At 41.6% G+C, this 27,414-nt stretch overlaps 1 long non-coding RNA gene across 1 annotated transcript; it reads left to right on the top strand.

Moving 5' to 3' along the window:
- The first annotated feature begins 6,889 nt into the window (after positions 1-6,889).
- LOC132380005 (uncharacterized) lies at positions 6,890-23,230 on the top strand. Its single transcript, XR_009507603.1, has 4 exons — positions 6,890-12,448; positions 13,217-13,428; positions 16,474-16,527; positions 21,260-23,230. It is a non-coding gene; the product is annotated as an uncharacterized LOC132380005 (long non-coding RNA).
- The last annotated feature ends 4,184 nt before the right edge of the window (positions 23,231-27,414 follow it).

Here is a 27,414-nt window from a genome sequence, read left to right as displayed (position 1 = left end):
CCACCATCTAGGCCATGCTCTCTTCTCACTGCTGCCACCAGGACAGAGCTGCAGGGGCCTTAGGAATATAAGGCGGTGTTCCTCCAACCTAAGGGTGGCCTCATCATGACAGTGGAGGAGGCCATGGATGGACATATCGGATTGGGAATGGGAAGTGGAATTAAAATGGGTGGCTACTGGGGGGTCCCACTTTTTCTAGTGGATGGAGTGTAGGTGATCGACGAAGTGGTCACCCAATCTACGTCGGGTCTCACCGATATGCAGAAGGCCACACCTGGACCACCAGACACAATATATCACCCCAACAGACTCACAGGTGAAGTGTCTCCTCACCTGGAAGGACTATTTTTGGCCCTGAATGGCATTGAGGGTGGAGGTGTAGAAAAAACGGAATCTCCCAGTGTCCACCCATTTTAATTCCACTTCCCATCCTCATTCCGAAATGTACAATACCTTATAATGCCCCCCCCCACCTTCACCATTTCCCATCCCCTTTTCCCTCTCTTACCTTATCTTCTTGCCTGCCCATGCCTCCCTCTGGTGCTCCTCCCCCTTTTTCTTTCTTCCATTGCCTTCCGTCTCTTTTACCAATTAGCTTTCCAGCTCTTTACTTCATCCTTCCCCCTCCAGGTTTCACCTATCACCTTCTGTGTCTCCCTCTCCCCTCTCCTGCTTTTTACTTTTACTCCTCCTCCTACCCCTCAGCTTTTTTCTCCAGTCCTGCTAAAGGGGTTCAGCTTGAAACATCGACTATACCTTTTCCCATAGACGCTGCCTGGCCTGCTGAGTTCCTCCAACATTTTGTATGTGTGCTGCCCACAACCTATGGACTCACTTTCAAGAACTTTACAACTCCACTTCTCAGCATTAGGTATTTATTTATTTGTGTTTGCACATTCTGTGATCTGTGACCTTTTACATTTGATTGTTTGTCAGTCTTTGCGGTCTTTCATTGATTCTGTTTTATTTATTTGTTCCACTGTCAAAAATACCCACCCTGGAAAGCACTTCTGAAAAGCTCTGGTTCCGGGGGGATGAAAATGCCAATTTAGTGTGGACAAAGGATAAAAATGAAGAGAAAAAGCTTTGGTTACAGATTTATCTGGTGTAGTGTGGACGTAGCCTGAGGTTGACTGCAAACCAGGAAATACTCATTCACCTGAGACATCTGCATATGCATGATGCAGCAGGGAGACAGAGGTGATTAACACCAGTGTGAGGATTTCAATGTGCAACTCAAAGGAATCATTATGAATGCATTGCAACTATAGAAATTGTCCTGTTGCTCCCTTTCTTCTTTAGTACATAAAATGTGAGGCAATATTGGGCCAGGAGGCCTCCTCTTCAAAGAGTGTCTCCAGTATAATGACTTCTTGTGTGCTGAATAAAGGCTTCTACATCAGCTGCCACGGTGACTTTGTTCACAGTCACAACAGAAAAGAATTACAAAGAGAAACCTCATCTAAACCTCATCTCCTTCTGCTTTGTCAGCATCACCATCATCAGGTGCCATGCCCAGTTTGAGCTTTGACACCATGGCCCACACATTCCTGTTTCAGGTCAAGTGGATCAATTCATTGGTATTCATTTCCAGTTCTCTGGCTGCTGTCTCCATCATCATTTGTCTTTGCCTTCCTCTTGCTTTCTTCCCTTCAATCTTTCCCATAATTACTGTGCATTCTAACTCCTCCTTCCTGATCACATGTCCAATGAAGTTACGTTGCCTTTCCATGATCTCGTACATTATTTCTCTTTTTGTGCTTGCTCTGTTCATGACTTCCTCGTTAGATATTCGTTTCGTCCATGCGATTCTTTGCATACTCCTCAAAAACCATGTCTCTGCTGCTTCAGTTCATTTCCTCGTGCTACTAGATATTGTCCAACATTCTGAACCATATAACATAACTGGATAAACGTAACATCTCAGTACTCTGAGGCGGGTTGTCATGCCTTGTTTAGTGTTGGTCAGTATATTCTTCATTCTTGTAAAGGAGTCTTTTGCCATCCCTATTCTTCTTTTGATGTCCATGTTGCACCTGCCATCTGATGTCACCCAGCTTCCTAAGTAGCAAAAGTTCTGTACTTGTTTTATATCTTCCCTGTTTATTCTCAGCCTGCAGATGAGATTCCCCTTCTTTTTGGATGTCACCATACATTCTGTCTTTTTGCAATTGATAGATTGACCCATTTTTTAACTTTCTTCAACAACCCCTTAAAACCATATCTTTGACAAGACTACTGGTCATCTGTCCTTAAATCTCCATAAGGGGACTTGGAGTCAATTCTTTTTTACATATTGCCTGTGGAAAGCATCTCGGTATGTTTCTCTGCCCTGCTTAAGTAGAAGCTTTGATGAACACTACTTCATTTTTTCATGTTAATTGATTTTCATTTTGTTCACTGTCTATCTCTTCTCACAGGACAACTCTCACATCCTGGGAAACAGTGCTGTGAATTTTCTCTGCATCAACTCCAAGTCAAGTTTATCTTTTGTGACAGAGACCAAACAAGTCTTCGCCAAAGATAAGCTCAGCAAAACTTCCTTTCCTTTGCACTTTTAACCCTCTTCCAGTGAATGCCAATTTACTATTTGTCTTGCTGTTTGCTTGGTTGCTGAATGTGTTTACTTTCTGCTAACCTTGAACAAGCACACCAAGATTCTGCTATGCACCCTTTAAAAATACTGCATTCTGATTCCAATCCTTCCTACGCTAAACTGCATAACTTCACATTAGATTTTTTCTGTTCTCTTCACAATTAACTTTCCCTTAGAATTATAGAAATGTACAGCACCCAAAAAGGCCCTTCAGCCCATCTAGTCCATGCCAAAGCATTTAAACTGCCTAATCCCATCAACCTACACTGGGATGATAGCCCTCCATACCCCTACCATCCATGTACCTATCCTGCACTTTGAAATTGAGCTCACATGCACTGGCAGTTTGTTCCACACTCTCACAGCCCTCTGAGTGAAGATATTTCCCTTCATGTTCCCCTTAAGCTCATCACCTTTCACCCTTAACACATGACCTCTAGTTGGAGTCCCACCCAAACTCAGAGGAAAAAAGCTGCTTACATTTACACCACTCTTCTGGCTTTAATACGTCAATAACTTGGATCCAATAAACTTTACCTTTCCATCAACGTCATAAATATAAACTGTGAATAGCTGAAGGAGCAGTACCGATCACTGCAGCACTGTGCTAATAATAGCCAGCCAAATTAAAAGAGACTCATTTATTTCATCCACTATGTCAGTGAGTTGACAGACATAACCAAAGATTCAAGATTCCAGATTCCATATTGTCTATTGTCAGTCTACAGTGCATGAGTGTAAAGGAGAACAAAATGTCTGCTACGCCAGAAAGAAAGCAACATTAAAAAAACACAATAAGCACAAAGAACGCAATAAAAACAATTATTATTTCCTTTTTTACCTCCAACCCAAGATCCACAATCTGCTTGTCCAGGTAGACCCATTGTTTCAGCTTGTTCCTGCCTCACTGAACTCATATCACCCTACCTCGACTCTGCTTTATCTCCCCCCCCCCCCCAGTTCAGTCGCTTCCTAGCTACATCCGTGACACCTCACACACACTTGATCTTTTCAAGGATTTCAGGTTCCCTGGCCCCCATCATCTTCTTTTTACGATGGATGTCCAGTCCCTATACACTTCCATGCCCCACCAGGAAGGCCACAGAGCTCTCTGCTTTTTTTCTGGACACCAGACTCAACCAGTTCTCCTCCACCATCACTCTCCTCCACTTAGCGGAGCTTGTCCTTGCTTTCGATAATTTCTCCTTTGGCTCTTCCCACTTACTTCAAACAAAAGGGGTAGCTATGGGCACTCACATAGATCCCAGCTGTGCCTACCTGTTTGTCGGCTACGTGGAACAGTCCATGTTCCAAGCCTACATGAGTGACCATCCCACACTTTTCCTATGCTACATCAACGACTGCATTGGTGTTGCTTCCTGCACCCATGCTAAACTCATCAACTTCATCCACTTTGCATCCAACTTCCACCCTGCCCTCAGATTCACCTGGTCCATTTACGACAGCTCTCCTCCCTTTCTTGATCTCACTGTCTCTATCTCCAAAGACAGCATATCCACCGAGGCCTATTACAAACCTATGGACTCTCACAGCTACCCGGACGACACCTCGTCCCACCCTGCTTCTTGTAAAAATGCCATCCCTTTACCTCAATTCCTCTGCCTCTGCTGCATCTGCTCTCAGGATGAGGTTTTTCATTGTAGAGTGAAGGAGATGTCCTCCTTTTTCAAACAAAGAAGCTTCCCTTCCTCCACCTTATATTCCATTTGGGTAGCCTCCACCCTGATGGCATGAACATCAATTTCTCAAATGTCCGGTAATGCTTGCCCCTTCACCATTTCCCATCCCTTTTCCCTCTCTCACCTTATCTCCTAACCCACCCATTGCCTCCCTCTGGTGCTCCTCCCCCCTTTTTCTTTCTTCCACAGCCTACTGTCCCTTTCACCAATCAACTTCCCAGCTCTTAACTTCATCCCTCCCGCTCCAGGTTTCACCTACCACCTGGTGTTTTTCTCTCCCTCCCTCCACTTCTTAATCTACTCCCCAGCATTTTTTCTCCAGTCCTGCTGAAATGTTTTGGCCTGAAACGTCAACTGTTCTGTTTTCCATAGATGTTGCCTGGCCTGCTGGGTTCCTCCAGCATGTGTGTTGCTTGGATTTCCAGCAACTGCAGATGCTCTCTTGTTTGTAATATAAATGTATATAATTAGTCTATATACATAGATTGATTTACAGTATATGTACATAGAGTGATACTATGTTCAAGAGTATCTATACATCAGCTGACTAACAGGAAATGATAAAATAGTGGTAATAGTTAATAGGAATGATAAGTAATAATAATAATAGTTGGGATTATTTATAATAATAGTTAATAGGAATTATTAGTAATATCAAAATATGCTGTAACAGCCTTTACAGTATTCTCGATTGTAAAATTTACCAGACTGTCCCCATTGTGAAGCACAATGTTGTTATTCTGAGTAAGAAGCAACAAAACCATTATTGATTAGGCTGGCCGCTGTGCCTGAAATGGATCACATTGACTCAGGCCGTTGACCTGATTAGGTATTGAAGTAAACCTTACAATGTAAAATGTAATCTTTATGTGTCTGTATTGGTTCAATAATGTAACAAACAGCAAATGTGACATGTCCTGATGTGTCTATTGCACCTTTGGCCAAGGATCAAATGATCATTAGCTCCTTGGTTAAATATATAGTAGATACATCAGGCCAGACCTAAGACAGACAGCACAGAGAGCTTGAATTACAATAATGGGCATTGCTACCTTTAAAAGTTACCTATATTGAATCTTTGAGATAGAAACAAAATCTGTGCAATTCACCAGGTGTTTGAAAACAACTACCGAGTGGAACAAACACTTGTGAGGAGTTTGCAATACATGATGATTTCGAAATAAATGTTACCGGAGATTCTTTATTTTAAAACTTCACATTGAACAAAGAGGCATGCTGGGTAGTTCAGAAGCAAATTCACCAAAAATAGTCATGGGGACTTACTGTATGTACTTTGATAATAAAATATCTTTGAACTTTGTATTTCCATTCTGAGATTTTATTTGAATTCTGTTGTATGTTCATATTGATAGGAAACAAAGGCTGTTTTTTTGTATTGATATCTCTTGGCTCATGTGACTTTTATCCATTGCAACTGTTTCCTGTCACTTAACCAATTCATTATTTATATTAATATGTCAATCATAAACCCTGGATGTAACATTTTTTGGCATGGTATCTATTGAAAATGCAGATATACTATGCCCACTGGCTCCCCTATTTCCATTCTACCATTTACATCTTGAACAACAATATATTATGACTCATCATATTTTGGGGGACTGCTTCTTCCAGCATCTGTCAAAAGAGGAACTTCCCAGTGCCCTAACCTTTTAATTCCAATTCCCATTCCAGTTCCAACATATAGGCCCATGGCCTCCACTTGTGCCACAAAGAGGCAACCCTCAGAGTGGAGGAGCAACACCCTAATATTCCATCTGAGTAGCCATCAATCTGATGGCATTAATATTAATTTCTCTTTCCAGCAAAAAATTGTCCTTCCCCATGCCCTCCTCTTCAATTCCCCACACTGGCCTCTTACTGTTCTCACCTGCCTATCACATCTCCCAGGGTCCCCTCCTCCTTCCTTTTTCCTATGGTCTACTCTCCTCTCCTATCAGATCCCTTCCTTCCCAGCTCTTTATCTTTCCTCCCTATCTGGCCTCATTTATCTATCTAGCTATCCTTCTTTCCCTTCCGCCACCTTTTTATTCTGACATCATCCCCTTCTTTTCATAGCCCTGATGAAGGGTCTTGGCCCAAAACATCGACTGTTTATTCATTTCCATAGATGCAGACTGACCTGTTGAGTTCCTCCAGCGTTTTGTGTGTGTTGCTCAAGATTTCTCGCATCTGCAAAGTTTCCCATGTTTAAAACTTCAAGTATGTCTTAATTGTGATCTTACATCTTCTTTCAAAGTTCAAAGTAAGTTTATTATTAGAGTACCGCATGTGTCACCATACACTACCGTGAGATTCATTTTCTTGCAGGCACTCGCAGTAAAACAAAGAAATGGAATTGAATCAATGAAAAGCTACACAAATTCGAAGACTGACAAACAGCCAAAGAGAAAAAGAAGACAAACTAGAAATTAAAATAAATAAATAACACTGAGACCTTGAGTTGTACAGTCCTTGTGAGTCCACAGGTTGTGGAATCAGTTCAGTGTTAGGATGTGAAGTTATCCACTCTGGTTCAGGGGCCTAATGGTTGAAGGGTAGTAACTGCTCATGAACCTCATGGTGTGGGACCTAAGGCTCCTATGTCTCCTTCCCATTGGCAGCAGTGAGAAGAGAGCATGGCCTGGATTTTGGGGGTCCTTGAGAATGGATGTTGCTTTCTTGTGGCAGCACTCCTTGTAGATGTGAACAATAGCTGAAATGGTATCTGTTTCATCTCCTGCATGCGTACTCTCACTGCTCATTTCAGGTAGAGAAAGGAAACTGTTCCCCTTGTCCTTCACCCTGCCTCTGCCCCACCCCAACCCCCTCCACATTTGATAGATAATTCTTGTTCTCTTTTAAATCTGTCCTTAAATTGAATCCAAAATTTTCAGACATCAACTGAAAAGACAAGTTGTTGGTACATCTCATATCCAGTGAATAATCCCTCCAGTAATTCCATTTGCTTCCTCCAGACCAAGGGTGTAACCATGGCAACCTATATGGGTCCCCATTAACTCTCTTAATCTGAGAGTTTGTTGCTGTTGGATCAGCTGGCTGTTTCCAGCACCTCTTCTGACAAATATTCAGGAACTGCATTTTGTCTTTACAGCCTTTCAAACCCAATGGTCTTTACTTACGTTCTTGGAACCCATATGGAACTATTACTTAGATTGTGTTCTCTGCAGTGTTGGAGGCTGGGGTGCGACATGATATAAGAATATAAAATTCTGAGAGGAAGGAAAATGACAAATAAAGATTATGGATAAGCTGTCCATGTGAAATTGAAACATGAGGAAAATTTAATGTAATGACATCATGATGCTGATCTTAACTGAATTACTCAGCTAAGTTCTGATGTCCTGGATATGGAGACATAAGACACAAGAGGTAAGACAAAGAAGCAGAAACTGGCCATTCAGCTAATCAAGTCTGCTCTGCTAATAATAATAGATTTATTATCTGATTCTCTATAACCTTTGACGTCCTTACTGATCAAGAAACTTTCAACCACCTCTTTAAATATACCCAACGACTTGGCCTCCGCAGTAGTCTGTGGTAATGAATCCCACTGATTCACCATCCACTAGCTAAAGTGATTCCTCCTCATTTCTGTTCTCAAGGGACGTCCTTCTATTCTGAGGCTGTGCCCCCTGGACATAGACTCCCCCACTACTGGAAACATCCTTTCCATGTCCACTCTGTCTGGTCCTTTCAATATTGATAGGTTTCAATGAGACCCACCCTCATTCTTCTCAGCTCCAGCAAGTTCAGGCCTAGTGCTGTCAAATGCTCCATGTACATTAGCCCCTATTATTCCCTGGATCATTCTCATAAACCTCTTCTGGACTCTCTCCAAAGGCAGCACATCCTTCATAGATAAGGAGCAGCTGAGGGAGTAGTGAGAGATATGGATGTGGAAGGTACGGAAAATGAATTTGGATTCAATTTTAAAGTACAGAACTGTGCAAAAGTCTTAGACATATATACAGTATACAGCTAAGGTGCCTAAGACATTAGCACTGTACTGTACTGCTGCAAAATTTAATGATACAGCTCAATGATATTCTTAACTCAAACCAGCAAGTGTGATAGAGGTGCCCATTGAACCAGACCAATATTCCTGAAAAATAAATTCCACTTTGATTGCTTTCTAATATAAGCAGATCAGAAAGACATAAAAGCTTTAGGAAGAAAATGGTGAAAACATATTTCTGGTTAATCTGCCAAAATCCTGCTTCAGGAAATATCTCTGTTTCTTTTTGTCGGAGATCAAAGTATTTATATTACATTCAAATAGATGAGATTTATGAAAGCATGTGCAACTAGCTCCACTTACCCACTCCATTTTTATGGGATACAGTGACGCAGATGACAGAGCTGCTGTTTCAGAGTGCGCGTGACCCAGTTCAATCCTGGCCTCCAGTGCTCTCCGAATGGAGTCGGTTCATTCACATTGTGATTCAGCCGGGGTTTTCCCCTGCATCGCAAAGACATGGAGATGTGGGGGGGGGGGGTCAGTGACTGAATGGGCCCCGGTATTCCAATGAGTAGTTGCATCTAAGGGGAATTATTGAGAATGTACAGTACAGAGAATAAAATGGGATTAGTGTAGGGTTAGTGTAGCTGTTGCTTGTTGGCATAGACCTCAAAAATTCAAGGTAAAATTTATTATCAAATTATGCATATGTCACCATTGTTCAATCTTCTTGCAGGCATTCACAGGAAAACAAAAAAAATGCAATACAATCAATGAAAAAACCTTCTGGAAATCCAAGTAAACAACATCCACTGACTCTCCTTTGTCTATCCTGTCTGTAATTTCCTCAAAGAATTCCATGAAACTTCATCCTTAACAATGGACTCCAACATCTTCCCAACCACTGAACTGGCCTATCATTTCCTTTCTTCTGCCTCCCTCTTTTCTTACAGAATAGAGCGACATTTGCAATTTTTCGGTCCTCCAGAACCAGTACAGAATTTAGAGAGTCGTTCATAGAAGATAGAACAGTACAGCACAGGAACAGTCCTTTCAACCCACAATGGTGTGACAAAAAGTAAATAAAAAACCCCAAAAACAAATCCATCCTACCCCCACAATGTCCACATCCCCCCCATCTTCCTCAGATTCATGTGCCTGTCTAAATATTTCTTAAAAGCTTCTGATGTATTTGCCTTTACCACCATACCAGGCATCCACGACTTGCTGAATAAAATATTCACCCCTCACATCTCTTTTGAAACCACCGCCCTGTCACCTTCAATGCCTGCCCGCCGGTATTAGGCATTTCTTCCTTTCTACTCGATCTATGCCTCTCATAATCTTATAAATCTCTATCAGATCACCCCTCAGCCTCCAGCACTCCGGAGAAAACAATCCTAGTTTGTCTAGTCTCTCATGATAGCACATGCACCCTAGACCAGGCAGCATCCTGGTAAACCTCTTCTGCACCCTCTCCAAAGTCTCAACGTCCTTCCTATAGTGGGGCAACCAGAACTGTATGCAATACTCCAGATGTGGCCTAACCAGAGTTCTACAAAGTTGCAACATAACCTCTTGACTTTTGAACCCAGTGCCTCAATCAATAAAAGCAAGCATTCCATAAGCCTTCTTAACCACCCTACCAACCTATGTAGCCACATTCAAGGAACTTTGAGCTTGGGCCACAAAATCTCTCTGCTCAGCAACACTGTTAAGGGTTTCGAAAGATCATTACTAAAGCTTCCACAGTCTCTTCATCCACCTCTTTCAGAACCCTGGGATGTAGTCCAAGTGACTTATCGACATTCAGACCTTTCAGCTTACTAAGCACCTTCTCCGTACTAACAGCGATTACACTCGCTTCTGGCCCCTGACACTCTTGGATTTTGGCAGACCGCTAGTGTCTTCCACAGTGAAGACAGACACACAGATGTACTGTGATAACCAAAACCTTGCATCAGATGTGAGGCCATAAATGCCTTTTAGACCCATGAAGAAGATTGAGACAGGAAACCCAGAAGCCTTCTGTCCCACCCCCGGTTCTGGAATAGTTATTACCATACAACCATCAGGCTGCTGAACCAGTGTGGATAACTTCATTAGCACAACTTGTGATTTCACAACCTACAGATCCATTCTCAAGGACTTTACAACTCCTGTTCTCATTGTACAATGTACTGTGTATGTAATCAAAATGGCTTCTTTGGTTTGCTAGAGTCGGAATGCTTTTATGTCTAATAAGTGTTTTTTTCTTGCATTTGTTTAGCTTTGGACTTGCTGATATGCGGATTGTATTCACTTGTTAACCAATGGGGAATGTTATTTTGTCTTGTGGGGCTGGGAGCTTGGGGGTTTCGCGGTCTTTTGAGAGCAGGGGGAAGGAGACGCCGAGGAAGGTGGACGTGCGCTGCACTGCTCGGTCGACCACCGGGGGTGGTCCCAGGTGCGAAGATGTGGAGGTCGGAGGCAAGCAACGAGGGGGCAAATGGTTCGATGGTTGAGCTCCAACGATGTGCACTAAACTGATTGAACTTTGATAAGTTGGCGCCTTTTGCTTTATTTTCTTTTCCTTCATATATACTGTATTGCATAGTGCTCTTTTAGTTTTAGTAAAATCTTTTAGGTGTATTCTGTAATGGTATCTGGTGTGAGTTTGATATTGTGTGGTACGCGCGGCATAAACTTGATTCTCACAGCACCAGTTGTGTGTACGGGAGGTGGGGTTGGTGAGTGGCTGGATCTCCTTTTCCCCTAGACATATACCAGCCTGTTGGGTAAGTGTTACATTGTGGCGACCCATTTCCTGGCACATCCGAACCGACTCACAATTAGATCGCCTACGGGGGTTTGCGAGCACAGAGCTTTGGAGCCTCTGCACCATGGGGGGCAGGTTGAGGGAGGCTTAAAAGTGAGGCTGAAGATTTCGAATAAAGTTTTTTCCTTCGACTGCAGTTACCGACTCCGTGTCGTAATTTTAGCGCTGCGTGTAGCACACCGCTACAACATCATTATTTTTCTTATTTGCACAGTTTGTCATCTTTTCCGTATTGATTGTTTGTCAGTCTTTACGTACAGTTTTTCATAAAGTCTCTTGTATTTATTTATTTTGTAGAAATGAATCTCATGGGAGGTTATGGTAACGTATGCGTACTTCGATAACAAGTTTACTTTGAACTTTGGAGATGGCATAATTATACCAGTAAAGATGCACTGGAGTATTCGGGATGATATTTCCTTGAAAGTGGAGTCGGTAAATGCAGCAGCAAAGGTCTGGATTTTGAACAACCAGTCATGGATTTTGCAGGCATTTCCCTGCAGCTCTGATCACAGCGATTTAATTCCCCTGCAAAATCATGTGGGATCAAAAAGTGAGCAGAAGCTCAGAGTTTAGTGTGGTAGCTCCTTGGCAAATCTCTGATGGATTATGTTTGTCAGATCCAAACTTCAATGAAAATCCTGGAAACAGTAGTACTTTTAGGAAGCATTTAGTCAGATACTTAAATAAGCAAGGCAAAGAGGATATGATACTAATGCAAATATTAGTGAAGTAGGTGTGCAATGCACGTGATGGGATGGAGGACCCATTTCTGTGTAACACAGCACTATGACTCAGCAGGCCAAGCAGCAGTTGTGGGAAATGAAATTGGGTGAATGTTTCAGCTGGAAGAGTCTTGGCCATATAAAGATCTTCCCACGGATAATGCCTGATGTGCTGAGACGTTCCAGTATTTTTCAGACTGTCAGATCTGCTGTACTTGGGGGTTTTCTTGAGGGAAGGTACGGTAAGTGAAATGCTTTACAGTGTCAGTGACCCAGGTTTGTTTTCTGTCACTGTCTCTAAGGAGTTTGTACTGTATGTTCTCCCTCTGACTGGGTAGGTTTCCCCGGCTACTCTGGTGTCCTTCCACATCCCAAAGACACCCAGGTTAATTGGTCACTTGGAATGACCTATTACTGTGCCTTATCTCTAAGTAAACATATAAACTTAAATATGATTTTTGACTGATCTGTTTCTTACCACAGATGGAAAAAAAAGTGAACATTTGAACTAAAACTGGAAGATACTGGCACTGAATAACATCTGGAAGAAAATATGATGTTAGCGTTTGAGCTATGATCCTTGCTGAGGACCTTTTCCTTCTCTGCTGATTGATGTCCTTTCATTAAGTATGTTTTCATGTTCCTTTCCAGAATGTTGCATGTAAAAGCCCATCTGCTATTTCTTGGCCCTCCACTTAATTGATCCGGTCCCCTCTGAGTCTAAGAGATTCCTTTACAATCAACACCTGGTTGCACAACAATTTGTGGCTGCTGATAGCTAAATGGCTCCACTGAGGCAAATTTCATGACCTGATAGAGGTTTTAAAACATATGGAAATAGTCTAGACTCAAAACACTATCATGTTATTCATTTACAAGTGAACACATTTGCTCAGTTCATATACTTAATGAGAAATTGTCTTTGTTTTAGTGAAATATTTATTTCTCATGACAGCCGCAGAAGTTTCAAATGATCACTTTATCAATTCCACCATGCAACTAAATTGGCTTGCTCTTCTGCACAAAATTTATCACAAAAATAAAGGGGCAAAGAACATTTAAAAAGAAATTAAACTAATTTATTTTTCTCTGACCCAAATACCTGAAGAACCGCAAACAGTGTATTATGCTTCGCATGCTGTAGTTCAGATCCAATGTTAAAGATTACTGTGATTAAAAAGAATCTGGATTAACCGCAAAATCCAAAGGGAATGACTTCCTAGAAATCATTTGTTCAATTTAACCTGGTTGTGGAGAGACACTGAGGCATGTACAATAATGCTTAGCTCCAGGTAGTCAGACAACAAAGCCAGTTGTTCCAAAGGAAATGAAATGTTTGAATTCAGGTTACATTATATGTGACTTATTGGCAATGTGATTGGAATGTTTCAACAGACCAATGCGAGGAGCCTTAGAACGATAGCTTTTTAAGAGCAGGAATAATAACCGTGGCTTGGGATCTGGAGAATATTTCAATCTCATCTGCCCAATCGATCACAAAACCCAGTGTCCCCTCCATTGACTGCATCAAGATCAAGGATCCTCCCTACCCTGGTCATTCTCTCCTCACCCTCCTTCCATCGGGCAGAAGTCACAAAAGCCTGAAGGTATGTACCACCAAACTCAGGGGAGGCTTCTATCCTACTGCTATAAAATTCTTGAATGGACCTCTTGTATGATAAAGACGAACTCTCAATCTCTCAGACTCCTTCATCATGACCTTTATACCTTATTTGCTTACTTTCTTTTTAACCCTAAAACCATATTTTGCATTCTGTTACTAATTTCCTTTCTCACTCCCTCACTAATGTACAGAATGATCCATTGGGATGGCATGCAAACAACAACTTTTCACTAAACCTTGGTACATGTGACAATAATAAACCAATAAACAGTTACAAGCAGGAGAAAATCTGCAGATGCCGGAAATCCAAAGCAACACACACACACACGAGTTGCTGGAGGAACTCAGCAGGTCAGACAGCATTTATAGGCAAGAGTAAACAACTGACGCTTCAGGGCCCGAAACATCGACTGCTTATTCTTGTCCATGGATGCTGCCTAACCTGGTGAGTTTCTCCAGCATTATGCACGTGTTCCCCCAATACCAGTTAGTTACCTTGTGTTATTTGGTAAAATTGAAATGCTCTATTCTTCATATGGTAGATAATGACCCAAAATTTTTGTCGTCAAATTAATGGCGCCTGCCCCCTTTAAAGTTGGAGTGTGAGAGGGATAACCCCACCTCATTGTGAACCACCACATGTTGATGAATCTGACTAATCAAGAAGCAATCCAAAAACAATGGCTGCTTGCCTACAAATCCTCAGCATCTCTTGAGAGTTCTTCATACTTTTGGCCAATAGTTCTCAAGATTATTTTTCTGAAGGTTAGAATTTTTTTGTCGCATGTAAGTCGAAATGTCAAAACGTACAGTGAAGTGAATTGTCTGCGTCCAATCAAATCGACAAGGACTATGCAGGGGGCAGCCCACAAGTGTCACCATGCTGCCAGTGCCAATGTAACACGTCCACAACTCACCAACCCTAAGCCAAATGTCCTAGGAATGTGGGAGGCAACCTAAACACCTAAAGGAATCCCATGTGCTCACAGCGAGAACATATAAACCTATAGGCAGTGGCAACTCCTTACAGACGTTCAGGCAATTAAAACCATTTGAAAAAGTTAGGTTAATGGTTCTTAGTTATCTTAACAAAGAAGAGCTTTAAGCTCCAGCCACTAGAACACAAAAAAGATAGGAGAAAGATTTGGCCATCTGACCCCTCAAGCCTGCACCGCCATTCAATATGATTGTGGTGAACTACATATACCTGTCTGGACACGTCCCCTGCTGACTGCTCCTGTGGCTCCTCCCACAGACCCCTGTATAAAGGCGATTGAGGCCTGGGCTCAAGGATGTAGTATGGTGGTCACTCACTGCTTGTTCATTCTTCCAGTCAATAAAAGCCGATATCTCGCCTTTACGTCTCAGAGAGAGTTATTGATGGTGCATCAATGATGATGCCTCAGGCCTCAGCTCCACAACTGTGCCAGTTCCCCACCACCCTCAGTCTCTCAATCTTTCAATAAAGTGCCCATCTCCGCTTTAAATACCTCTAGTGAGCTGCCTTCCACAAGTATGATATAAAGAACTTCAGAGATTCAACAGATTTACCGGAGAAACTCAGCAGGTCGAACTGCTTCGGTGGGAAGAAAGGGATCGTCGATGTTTCAGATTGAAACCCCTGCATCAGTTCTGGTGCAAGGTGTTGACCTGAAATGCTGGTGATTCCTTTGCCCTCCATTGTCCTGCTGAGTTCATCCAGCAGATTGCCTGTCGCTCTGGATTCCAGCATCTTGTGTCTGCTCTCTGTGAGAAGAAGTACATTTCGAAACCTGTTGAATATTAAAAGGCCCTGATAGACTGGATGTGCAGATGTTTCCTCTGGTGGGAGAGTCTATGACCAGAGGATGTGATCTCAGAATAGAGGGTCGTCCATTTAGAACCAAGATGAGCAGGAATTTCTTTAGCCAGAGAGTGGTGAATCTCTGGAATTCATTTCCACTGGCACCTGTGGAGGCCAAGTCACTGGAAAATTGAGGCAAGGGTTGATAGTTTCTAGATTGAGCATGAAGGGTTACGGGTGGAAGGCAGGAGATTGGGGCTGATAGGGAAATGATCAGCCATGATAAAATGGTGGAGCAGACTTGATTGGCCAAATGACGTATTTATGATCCTATATCTAATGGGTCTTCTGGTCTTAAATCACCAGCTGCTATCTTAAAATAATGTCTCCTCATTCAAGATCCACCCACCTGAGGAAAATCTTGACATCTACCCTGCCATACCTCCCTTAGGGTTTTAAGTGTTCCAATAAGATCACTACCCATTCTGCTAAATTCCAAACAGGACAACATTCCTGACACAACAATCTTCTCATCCCACAAGTTAGCCTTTAGAATCTTTCTTGAATTGCCTCCAATGCTTCCCGATCTTTTATTTCATTTGTTTTATTCAGGGGTACAGCACGGAGTAGGCCCCTCTGGCCCTTCGAGCTACTTTGTCCCACAACCCCCTCCAACCCTGATTTTAACCCCACCCTAATCATAGGACAATTTACAGTGACCAATTAACCTACCTGGTCCATCTGTGGGGTGCAGGAGGAAACCAGAGCACCTGAGGAAAACCCAGGTGTGTCACAGGGAGGACGCACAGACTCCTTGCCGATGATGCTGGATTGAACTCCGTATCCCAATGCCCCAAGCTATAATAGTGTCGCGCTAACCGCTACACTACTGTGGCGTCCTTCCTAGGAAAGCAGACAAAATCTGTGTGCAGTATTCCAGGTGCGGCCTCACTGACACCCTGTACAATTGCAGCAATCTTTCCCTTCATTTAAATTCTCGTATTACGTGATTGTGATCTTGTGCGTGCTTACTGTGTATGGCCGCTGGTAATTTGTCTTTGCCCCTTGACCCCATATTAACGCTATCTCGTTTGGCTATATTCATGAGTATTAAATTTGAATCTGCATTCAAGATCATTATGCCAGCAATTGCTACATCTGCTTGCTAACATTTTTTTCAGGTTCTAGCACCAGAACAGCGAGATTCCAGTATATTTCACTAATATGTTGTCTTCTTCCATTTAGGTTACTGCCTTTTCATTCTTCTTACTGAAGTACATCAAGTCAAGTCAAGGGAAAGTAAGTTAGTGACCACTTTATTAGGTACACCTGTACACCTGCTCATTAATGCAAATATGTAATCAGCCAATCATGCAGCAGCTAATCAATGCATAAAAGCATGCAGACATGGTCAAGAGGTCCAGTTGTTGTTCAGACCAGTCATCAGAATGGGGTAAAAATGGGATAAGTGACCTTGACCTTGGAATAATTGTCGGTGCCAGACGATGTGGTTTTAGTATCTCAGAAACTGAGGATCTCCTGGGATTTTCAGATGAAATGGTCTCTAGACTAAAAAAAAGCATCCAGTAAGCAGCTGTCCTGTGGGAAAATGAAGCCTTGTTAATGAGAGAGGCTAGAGGAGAAAGGCAAGACCAGTCCAAGCTAACATTAAGGTGACAGTGACTGAAATAACCATGTTTTATATCAGTGGTGTGCAGAAGAACATCTCTGACGCAAAGCATGATGAACCTTGAAGTAGGTGGAACCACAAGAAGAAAGCCACGAACATATATTCAGTGGCCACTTTATTAGATCCAGGAGGTACCTAATAAAAGAGCCTCTGAGTGTATATATAATTATTACCGAGAACATGGATTGTGGAATCAGCTCAGGGTCAATGTGAGGTAAGTTGTCCACATCAGTTCAGGAGCCTGATGCTTGAAGGGTAATAAATGTCCATGAAGCTGGTGGATAGGGCTGAAGACTCCTGTATCTCCTTCCGGATGGCAGAAGTGAGAAGAGAGCATGGCCTCGTTGGAGAGATCCTTGGTGATGGATGCTGCTTTCCTGTGGCAACGCTCCTTGTAGATGTGCTCAGTGATGGGGAGGGCATGTCCTTACACTTACCCACATGAAAATCCATTTGCCTACTTTTCACTGACTCAGCCAATTATTTTGTAACCTGTAACTGACAATATTATCATCACAATTTGCCCTTCCACCTATTTTGAGTCCTTTTTGCTACCCTTTCCTGAAGATGATTAAAGTGAGGAGTAAATAACTGTGGATGAGGAACTGACCTCTGCAGAACTCCACTAGTGACACCCTTCCAACCTGAAAACTGCCAACTAATCCAATTATTCTAGTCAGTTTTCAATCCATGTTAACACTCTTACTCCAATACCACAGCTACTTAACTTGTGCATGAGTCTTTTAAGGGGAACTTTACCAAATACCAGTCAGCAAGGAAAATATTTAAGCCATGAAATCTTATTCTAGATGATTGAAAAATATCTTCCCAAGTTCCAATTCCTTTTTATCACTTTTTACATTTCTCTTTTTTATCTCTCCCCAATTTGTCTTTCACTCTCTTTATTTCGCTTTCAGTATATAACTCGACTCAGCCTTATCTTGTTTTATCGGTACGCTGTAGAACTCTTCCTCTCTGGGTGGATAATGGCTTGGTATGGCAACTGCTCTCCACGTGACTGTAAGAGACTGCCAAGAATTGTTGAAGCAGCACAGCCCTTCACAGAAATGAGCCTCTCCTCTAATGACTTTGACTACATTTGTCTCTGTCCAGTAAGGCAACCAGCATAATCAAAGTCCTAACCTACTCCAGACATTTTCTCTTCTTCCCTCTTCAATCAGGTAGAAGATAAAGAAGCCTGAAAGCATAAGCCACCAGGCTCAAGGACAGCTTCTACCCCACTGTTATAAGACTTCGCAATGGTTCCTTAGTATGATAAGATGGATTCTTGACCTCACAATCTAATTCGTATGATCTTAAACTTTATTGTTTATCTGCACTGTACTTTCTCTATAATAGTTACACTTTATTCTGCATTGTGTTATTGTTTTACTTTGTTCTACCTCAGTGCACTGTGTAATCATCTGATCTGAATGAACTGTATGCTGGACAAACTTTTCACTGTATCTCAGTACACATGACAACAATAAACCAATTCCAATGATCCCCTTAGAACTAATTGGCCTTTGACCCCAGGGGTCATCAACCCACCTTTTGCCCATTCTCTCTCTAAGAAATATGAGATGAAGAAGAGGACAGAAATCACTTTAACTGATCATGACGTAAGTGCTTCTCTCCCATATTTCTGAGTTTGAAGCTTCTTTCATTATGTAATTTATCTTCTTAAAATATAATTTATTTTATCCTTTTCATTTGGGTCCCATGCATAAAATAGATCTAAAACTATTACCTACTACTGATACGATTTTTGCCCTAGGCACTAGTTAAAGGAACAGCAGGGAGCTGGGAGCATTCATGTTAAAATGTATTAAAACTTGCTGTTACTAAACTCTGTCTCACTGTAAGAGAAAGGACCACAGTCTCTGGCAGCTCTCGCACAGTAATGTTGTCATCCTTTTGTGCCAATCTAAAGTCATCCAAAAACAAAGGCTACATTCCATTTTGTATTTTAGCTTTGGCGGACTCAGTCAACAATTATAACTCATGTCTATACACAGACACATTAGATAAGAATTAAAAGCAGGAGGAGGCATTCTGTCCCATTCTTGCTCTCTGATGTCTCCATCACTCACTTCCACCTTGTGTCTGAAAAATCAATTTTCGCTTGCTTCTGTGACAACACCCACACTCCAACCATTATAATTGCCCTTGCATTTCCTAATCCATTAATTGTCCACTAAGTGCCTCAGTTTAATATTCACTAACTGCTATACAGCTGCCAGTGGAAAAATCCTTTAAGCAAAAATATTGCAGATGCTGGCAATCTGAAATAATAACAGAAAATGTTGGAATACTCTCAACAACATCTGTGAAGAGAGAAACCACAGAGTAAATAAAAATCCTTTAATTGCTTTTATTTCACTCTTGTGACTAAGGCAATCTCTATTCACCCTGGGTAACCAGAAAGATTTAACTCCTTCCCTCTGCTTTCTCAGGTGAGTGAGTTAGGTGGGGCCACTTCATACTACGCAGACTCACCGTATCAGTGCTAGGTGATGGCTTATGTTCATTTTATACGTGGTCCCAAATGTAAAGGGGAAAATAAGAGGAAATGCACCATCAGAAACGTGGGAGAGAAGCATTTCATGTCATGTCCAGTTAAAAGGCTTAGAGAGTCCAAGACCAAAGGGCACAGACTCATTTCAGGACGTCTCTTTAGATCAGCAAAGAGGGGAAGTTTCTTTGGCCAGATGGTGGTGAATCTGTGGAATTCATTGAACAGATGACTCTGGAGGCTAAACTAGATGTTGATAGGTTCTTGATTAGTAAGGGCGTCACAGGTCATAGGAGGAAGGCAGGAGATGGGGTTTGAGAGGGAGATGATTGAATGGCGGAATAGACTCAATGAGCTGAACGGCCTAACTCTGCTCCAATGTCTTACTGATCTCACACAAACCAGAAGACCTGGGAATGACATTTAATCTGTGTTTCTGCCTTTATTTTAATCTGAATGTACTTCTATCAGCTTCAGCAACTAAGGGTCTTAAAAGCAAACAGGTCGGCCTCTTATAGGCCATTCATTCCATCTGCCAATCAGCCACAAATTCTTCCCTCTGCATTTCCAATCTGCCCACCCAACCTCGCTTATTACATTCTCCGCCTTTTTTTCCTTTCGGATTCCATCATCTGCAGCCTAATGTTGCCTCCCCCATCCCCTCCAACCATCCTGTCACCATTGCCCCCTTCCTTCCTCCATCTGCCTATCAGCCCTCCTCGCCTGTATCCACCTATCATTTGTCAGCTCCTGTTCCACCCCTTCCCTTCATCTCTTTATACTGCTGATCTCACCTCTATTTTTCTTTCCACATAAAGTGAGTCAACCACAAAACTGTCGACTATCAATTTCCCTTCACGGATGCTGCCTGACCTGCTGACTTCCTCCAGCAACTTGCTTGTTATTGTTATTGTAAATAACAATTGTTATTCACATTCGCTGCTTCTTTCCTACGTAGTGGGCAAGAATGAAAGGTAAGACTGCAAGTTAATAAGGACGGGATTCTGAGGCAACTGTAGAGCAACTGTTAGAGCACAGGTAGATCACTCATTACAGTTTGTTACAGATGTGACAGCAATGGAGAGAATGAAGGGAAAACTTGTGAGAATGTTGTCAAGGCTGAAGCATTTTGAAATGATTAATAGCACAGTACCATATTGATTAGCCAAACACTTTTCAGCACCAGCTGTAAGATTGGGCCTCAATTTCCACTGCTATTTGTTTGTACATTCTCCCCTGTGACCATGCAGGTTTCCTCTGGGTGCTCTGGTTTCCTCCCATGATCCAAAGATGGTACAGCATGGTGTCACATCTGGAAGCATGGCAATACTTGTAGGCTGCTCAGCACATCCTGGCTTGCCAGGAAGACTTATGTCAGACCAAGCTGAACGCCTGGATCTACTTTCCTTTCCTTCCATTCTTCTTTCCTCATCTCTCTCATCCAAGCACCCACTTACCATATCTGATAGAGCATTCAGTCACACTGATGGATTTGTACAGATAACAAGGAAAGAAAGCCCATAAATTTCAAGTAAATACTTATGCTTTTTGGAACATACACATTAGATTGTAGTAGAAGTTTAACAAGCATTTTTACATAGAAATTGTATACTTTATATTGACATGTTAAGATTTTTAGTTGGAATGTTAAAAGCCACATTCATAAAGTCACATTTTTAAACCAAATTGTCTGCTAAGCAGTAGCCAAGCTCAATATTCATTTAAATATCAAGCAAAAAAGACCCAATACATCAAAAATATTGCTTTGTGAGACCAATCCATTTATGCTTGAATTGTCATCAAGTCTCTGATTTCCTTGTTTACAGAGAGGAGAAGGCCACACAAGAATGGGCTCACAGATAGCCACTGAATTAAACTACAGGCTTGGAAATCCCGAATATCGAGTCAGTTTATCATAGTAATGGCAGTCACCAGAAACTGGAAAGTCATGAGTCGAGGCACTGAGTTCAGAAGTCATCGTTATGTTGCAGCTTTATAAAACTCCATTTAAGCCACACGTGGAGTATTGCATTCCGTTCTGGTCACCGTATTATCCAGTACTGTGCAACAGTCTTAGGCACATATATATTGTTAGGGTGCCTAAGACTGTTGTACAGTACTGTAGTAATTTTATGTATTGCACTGAACTGCTGTCGCAAAATCAAAAACAAATTTCATGACATATGTGATTGATGATAAACCTGATTCTGATATGGGTCTCTATTGTGGACTGAGAGTGGGGAGAGGGATAACACGGCTGGGAAAATGAGAAGGGGGAGGAGAGGAGCAGGAAGCACCAGAGAGACATTCTGTAATGATCAATAAACCGATCATTTAGAATCGAATGATCTTGCCTGGTGTCTCAAGGACGCGCAAACCCCCACCACCCCCCACCTCCGGTACCCTTTCTCTGCCTCTTGAATATCCTTAGCTCCACCAGATTTACAAACACACTTGCCACTTCACGCTGACAAACGTATATATATACAGGCCTAAGATTTTTTTTGCAGGGTACCATAGGTAGGACGTTAAGGCTTTGGAGAGCGTGCAGAAGAGGTTTACCAAGATAGTACCTACATTAGAGGGCAAGTGCAATAATGACAGATTGGACAAACTTGGGTTGATTTTTCTGGAGTGGTGGAGATCTGACAGAGATTTGTAAGGCTATGAGAGGCACAAATAGAGTAGGCAGATAATTGTCTTTTTACCGGGGTTGAAAGGTCGAATACCAGAGGACATGCAATTAAGGCGAGAGGGGGTAATTTTAAAGGAGATGTGAGGGGGGCAGGTTTTTTACACAGAGTGGTGGATGCCTGGAATGTTTTGCCTGGGATGGTAGTAGAGGGAGATACATTATGGAATTTTAAAAGACATGTAGATAGGCACAAGGGTGTAAGAAAAATGGAAGGAAATGGACACTGCATCGGCAGAGGAGATTAGTTAACCATATGACTAGTAACTTAACTGAATAGGCACAGCATTGTGGGCCATAGGGCCAGTTCCAATGCTATAATGTTCTGTGTTTTATGTTCTAAACTTTAAAAAGCAATATATCCATCATCTTCAATATCCTTAACTGTTAAACATATTGATGTGGTGAGACTCTACAGTTGATCTCTGGCCCAATGAGTTTGCTTGAAAGGAATATGACTTAGAATATTGGTAAAATCTTGGCACTTCCAGATCATCCCAGACTAAACAATTTTGTTGATTTTTACAGTGAGGATAGTTCACGTCACTGATTCTACGTTAGCCTCGATGGCTCCCCAAACAACTGATATGTTAGAAGTTTGTCAATGTTACACAGTCATAACAATTTTGCCATCTTTATTCTCATAAATTTAAGAGCATTGTATTTTCAAACCAGTTGCCTTACCAGTCTATCATGCCTCTACCAACTTTTTACTAAAAACAATTTAAAGAAAGCAGTTCACACAAAATGGTGGGGGATCTCAGTAGGTCAGGCAACATCTATGGAATGGAATAAACAGTCAACAAATCAGACCCGGATGAAGGGTCTCAGCCCTAAACATCAACTGCTTATTCCCCTCCATAGATGCTGCCTGACCTGCTGAGTTCCACCAGCATTTTATGAGTGCCTCTCAAGATTTCCAGCATCTGCAGAATCTCATGTGTTACCATGTATTCTACCTCCATTTCTAAGAAGTCAAGGCCTAATTTCTAGCACATAGGCCTTGTTAATAGAGTGACCTCCTGAATGCAAATAGACTTTCAATAATACAGAAGTATTTTAACTGGTAACTTTACTCTTTTATTGCCATTAATGTGCCTGCTAGTTACCCAAATAATGACTGGAGGAATGAATTTGCTAGGTTAAAAGAATCCTTTTCTTGGAAAGTATTTACATTAGAACCAGCAGATAGTCCTATTAAACCAAAATAAAACTCCAGGGAGTCAGAATTTCAGGGGCTCTATTGCACTTTGTTGAATTTTATAATAAATCCATACTTCTTAAGCCTTTAATATTCTACCAAGGTACGAATAAATCAAAGGCACCTAATTTTGAAGGAAAATAAACTACCATGTCGGAAAACTCTACTGTATATACGTTATTCACCCCATCCTTTCTTATAATATTCTGAGCTGCAAAGGGTCGCAAACTCAGTGCTAGACGTGCAGGTTATGTCCAAAGGAAAGAATAGCTGGAGTCACTTTGCACTTTAGTTCAAGGGCATTTATTAGGTACATCAAAAAACAAACTTACAAAAATCAGTGAAAATAACGAAAAGAAAACTGCTAATATTTACAAAAAGATATCTGCCAGAAAACTCAATAATCGCTCCATGCTAATTTTGTCCAGTGTGAACTTCTGGCAGCTCCAATCTCTCTCTCTCTTTCTCCTACTGAGGAATGATCCCAGTTTTCTGGGCACCAGGACGTAACATCTTCAATTACATGCAAAGTTAACTTAAGACGACACATGAATCAGAATATGATACACCCCGCAATGTAATTACAATCAGATTACAAAATAAACATTAGTTTCTATATTAAATATAGTATACTAACAACGTACACACATTCACATATCCCCATTGCTAAAGAAATGGAATCTTTCACTGTGTTTGGCAGGAAAGACACCATGAAGCTGACATTAAGGTGTGTACGCTCAGCACAATGAGAGCAGAATGTGTGTGTGTGTGTGTGTGTGTGTGTGTAAAAGCCAGCTCCATAGTGGGCACTAGTATCCCCAGCATTGAGGACGTCTTCAAAACGTGATGCCTCAAAACAGTGCCATCTATCATTAAGGACACCTACCTCATAGGACATGCTTTCTTATACTATCATCAGAGAGGAGGTACAGGAGCCTGGAGACAGACACTCAACATTTTAGGAACTACTTCTTCCCCTCCACCATCAGATTTTTGAACAGACGATGAGCCAACCCACAAACATTTCAATGCTATTGCTCCACTCACTTGGCTCTACATATTTATTTAATCGTTGGTACGTCCTTTCTGTGACCGTGTGGGTTTCCTTCGGGTGCTCTGGTTTCCTCCCACAGTCCAAAGAAATACCAGTCAGTAGGTTAATTGGTCATTGTAAATTTTCCTGTAATTAGGCTTGGGTGAAATAGGTGGGTTGCTGGGCAATGCCGCTCATTGGGCTGGAAGGGCCTGTTACATGCTGTATCATTGAATAATAAAATAAATGACAAATCATTTCAATATAAGCATATTTCTCAATGTAACTTACAGTCTTTTTATGTATTGCACATTACTGCTCAGTGATGTTAATTTACATATTGTAGTTTACGAGTGGGTGAAATGGACCCAGTAGAAGCTCCTGGTTGAAAGGTCTATTGAAACATTGCCTGAGGCATATGCAACTGAATCAAGATTACTTTAAAGATGAGATCTTTGAAGATTGGTATTATTTGTCACCCATACATGGTAACATGCAGTGAAACGCATCATTGGCATCAACAACCAGTGCAGAAGGAGGATTGTGCTGGGGTAGACCACAAATGTCGCCACGCCTCTGGTGCCAACCTGGCATACCCACACCTCACTAACCCTTACTCTAATCGAATAATATTAGAAAAGTGAGAGGAAACTCACACGGTCACGAGGAGGATGGAATTCACTTCTTCCCTGCTTGGCCACAGATGTTTCAATGATGCTCTAAATTCCTCACACATCCCAAAAACATGCTGATTATTAGATTAATTTCCCTCAGTAAATTGCCCCTGCTATAACTACTTGACAGGGGGAAATGTTATCAAAAGATATAATTGGAGGCTAGAGTGTGCAAACAGGATTGCTCTAACTACCAGCATAGTGTAGATGGGCTGAATAGCAACCTCCTAAGTTGTAAGAACATCTTTAAAATACAAAATATATACTTAGGGTTAGGGTGAGACCATAAGACAAAGGAGCAGAATTAGGCCACCTGGCCCATCGCATATGCTCCGCCATTCAACATATAGGAAAGTCCTGCTACAACAACGCAGGACATTAGTTACACTAATTAAGACAGTGCTGATCCCAACAGTGTCTCAGTTCTAACTCTCCTGGATCTAATTGCTGCCTTTGACACAATTGACCAAACATTTTCCCAGATTACCTGAGAAATGGCTTGGCCTCTCTGGTGGTGCCCTTGATAGGTTCCACCCATATATCTTAGAGAGAAAAAAACTTTGTCTGTCTTGGACACCAATTTTCTAAGAGGCTGGATGTTTGTTTTGCTCAGCAAAGCAGTCTTGGACCCTTACTCTTCTCCAGATACATGCTCTCCTTAGGAGACATCAATCATTCGAGGGCGTAAGCTTGATTTCCACAGATATATAGATGACGCACAATTGTATATCTCAGTTGAGCCTGAAAATGAAACCTATCTTTCTTGACCTTTGGTATGGCTGCAGTAAACAAATAGATGAGCAAGAATTTCCTAAAACTAAATGAAAATAGAAGGGAAGTATTTTGGGTTGGTCCCAAAGCCAAAATAAATAAATTTCTTGATAAACTTAGGAACTTGGCTCCTCTTATAAAATCAGAAGTGACTGGCCTGGGTGTTATCCTTGATTCAGATTTGAATTTTAAATCCCGCATAAAGGAGGTCACCAGAGCAGCATTTCTACACTTAAGAAACATTGCAAAGGTATGTCCGTTTCTGTCTCCTAATGATGCTGAAAACTAATTCATGTCTTTATACCAAATAGACCAGATTACTGCAATGCACTTTTTTGCTGGCCTTCCGAAGCGATCGATTGACAAACTTCAACTCGTTCAGAAAACAGCTGTTTGAATTTTAACTAAAACCAGGATGAGGGAGCATTATCAGTCCCATCCTAACTACTCTGCATTGGCTTCCTGGATCTTTTAAAATTGATGTTCAAGTTCTCTAACTTCTTTTTAAAGCTCTCAGTGGTCTGGGACTGGAGTTCATCACAGAACCGTTTTTGTTTTATAATCCTGCTTGAGCTCTCAAATCTTCTCCTGCCGGTCTCTTAAATTTAAACAACCTCCCTCAAAAGATAATTGGCTGCTCAGGGTTTTTGCACTATGCTCCTAAATTTTGGAACTCAATACCTAAAACTATAAGGGATGCAGATTCATTTGACACTATTAAATGCCAGCTCAAAACCTATTTATTTAACTTTGCTTTTAAAAAACATCTTTTTGTCTTTTTTTCATGTTTGTCTTTCAAGCACTTTCAACTACATTGTTGGTATGAAATGCTCTATAAAAAAGTTATGATGATTATTGTTATTGTACCTTTAACAGAGGTTCAGAGGTGGAGAGGGTGAATAACTTTAAACTCCTGAGTGGCACTATCTCAATCCTGGATCCATCATATAAATATAATTGCAAAGAAAGCACAACAACACCTCTACTTCCTCAGGAATCTGCAGAGATTTGGCATATCATCAAAAACTTTTATAGATGCATGGTGGAGAGTGTGCTGCATTTTGGCCTGGTATGGGTACACCAATGCCTTTGAGTGGAAAATCCTACAAAAGATTATGGATTTGGCTCAGTACATCACAGGTGAAACCCTTCCAACCATTGAGCGTTTCTACGCGAAACATTGCCGTAGGCAAGCAGCATCCATTATCAAAGATCCTCACCACCCAGGCCATCAGGTTGAAGGTACGGGAGCCTCAGGACTCACACCACCAGGTTCAAGAACAGTTACTACCCCCCAACCATCAGGCTCTTTGACGAAAAGGGATAGCTACACTCATTTAAGGACGCTTTTATCATATTATTTTATCCTCATTATTTCTTGCTATTCATATGTAAAGAGGGTTTCTTCTCTTTGTTAACTAGCAGGAATGCTAATTTACTGATAACGAAAATGGTATTCCTTTGTAAACCAAATGGGGATTAATGTTCTTTCTTCTGAGTCTGTAAGCTTTTGTTGACGGGCTTTTGGGCAGATCGGCGCGAGGGGGTCGAGAGAGAGGACGCAATGCTCTAAGCTGGGCGAGGATCGGACCCCAAAGGGGGGTCCGAGG

Source organism: Hypanus sabinus, chromosome 23 (assembly GCF_030144855.1).
Source record: "Hypanus sabinus isolate sHypSab1 chromosome 23, sHypSab1.hap1, whole genome shotgun sequence".
Taxonomy (NCBI): domain Eukaryota; kingdom Metazoa; phylum Chordata; class Chondrichthyes; order Myliobatiformes; family Dasyatidae; genus Hypanus; species Hypanus sabinus.
This window is presented reverse-complemented; position numbering and strand designations above follow the sequence as displayed.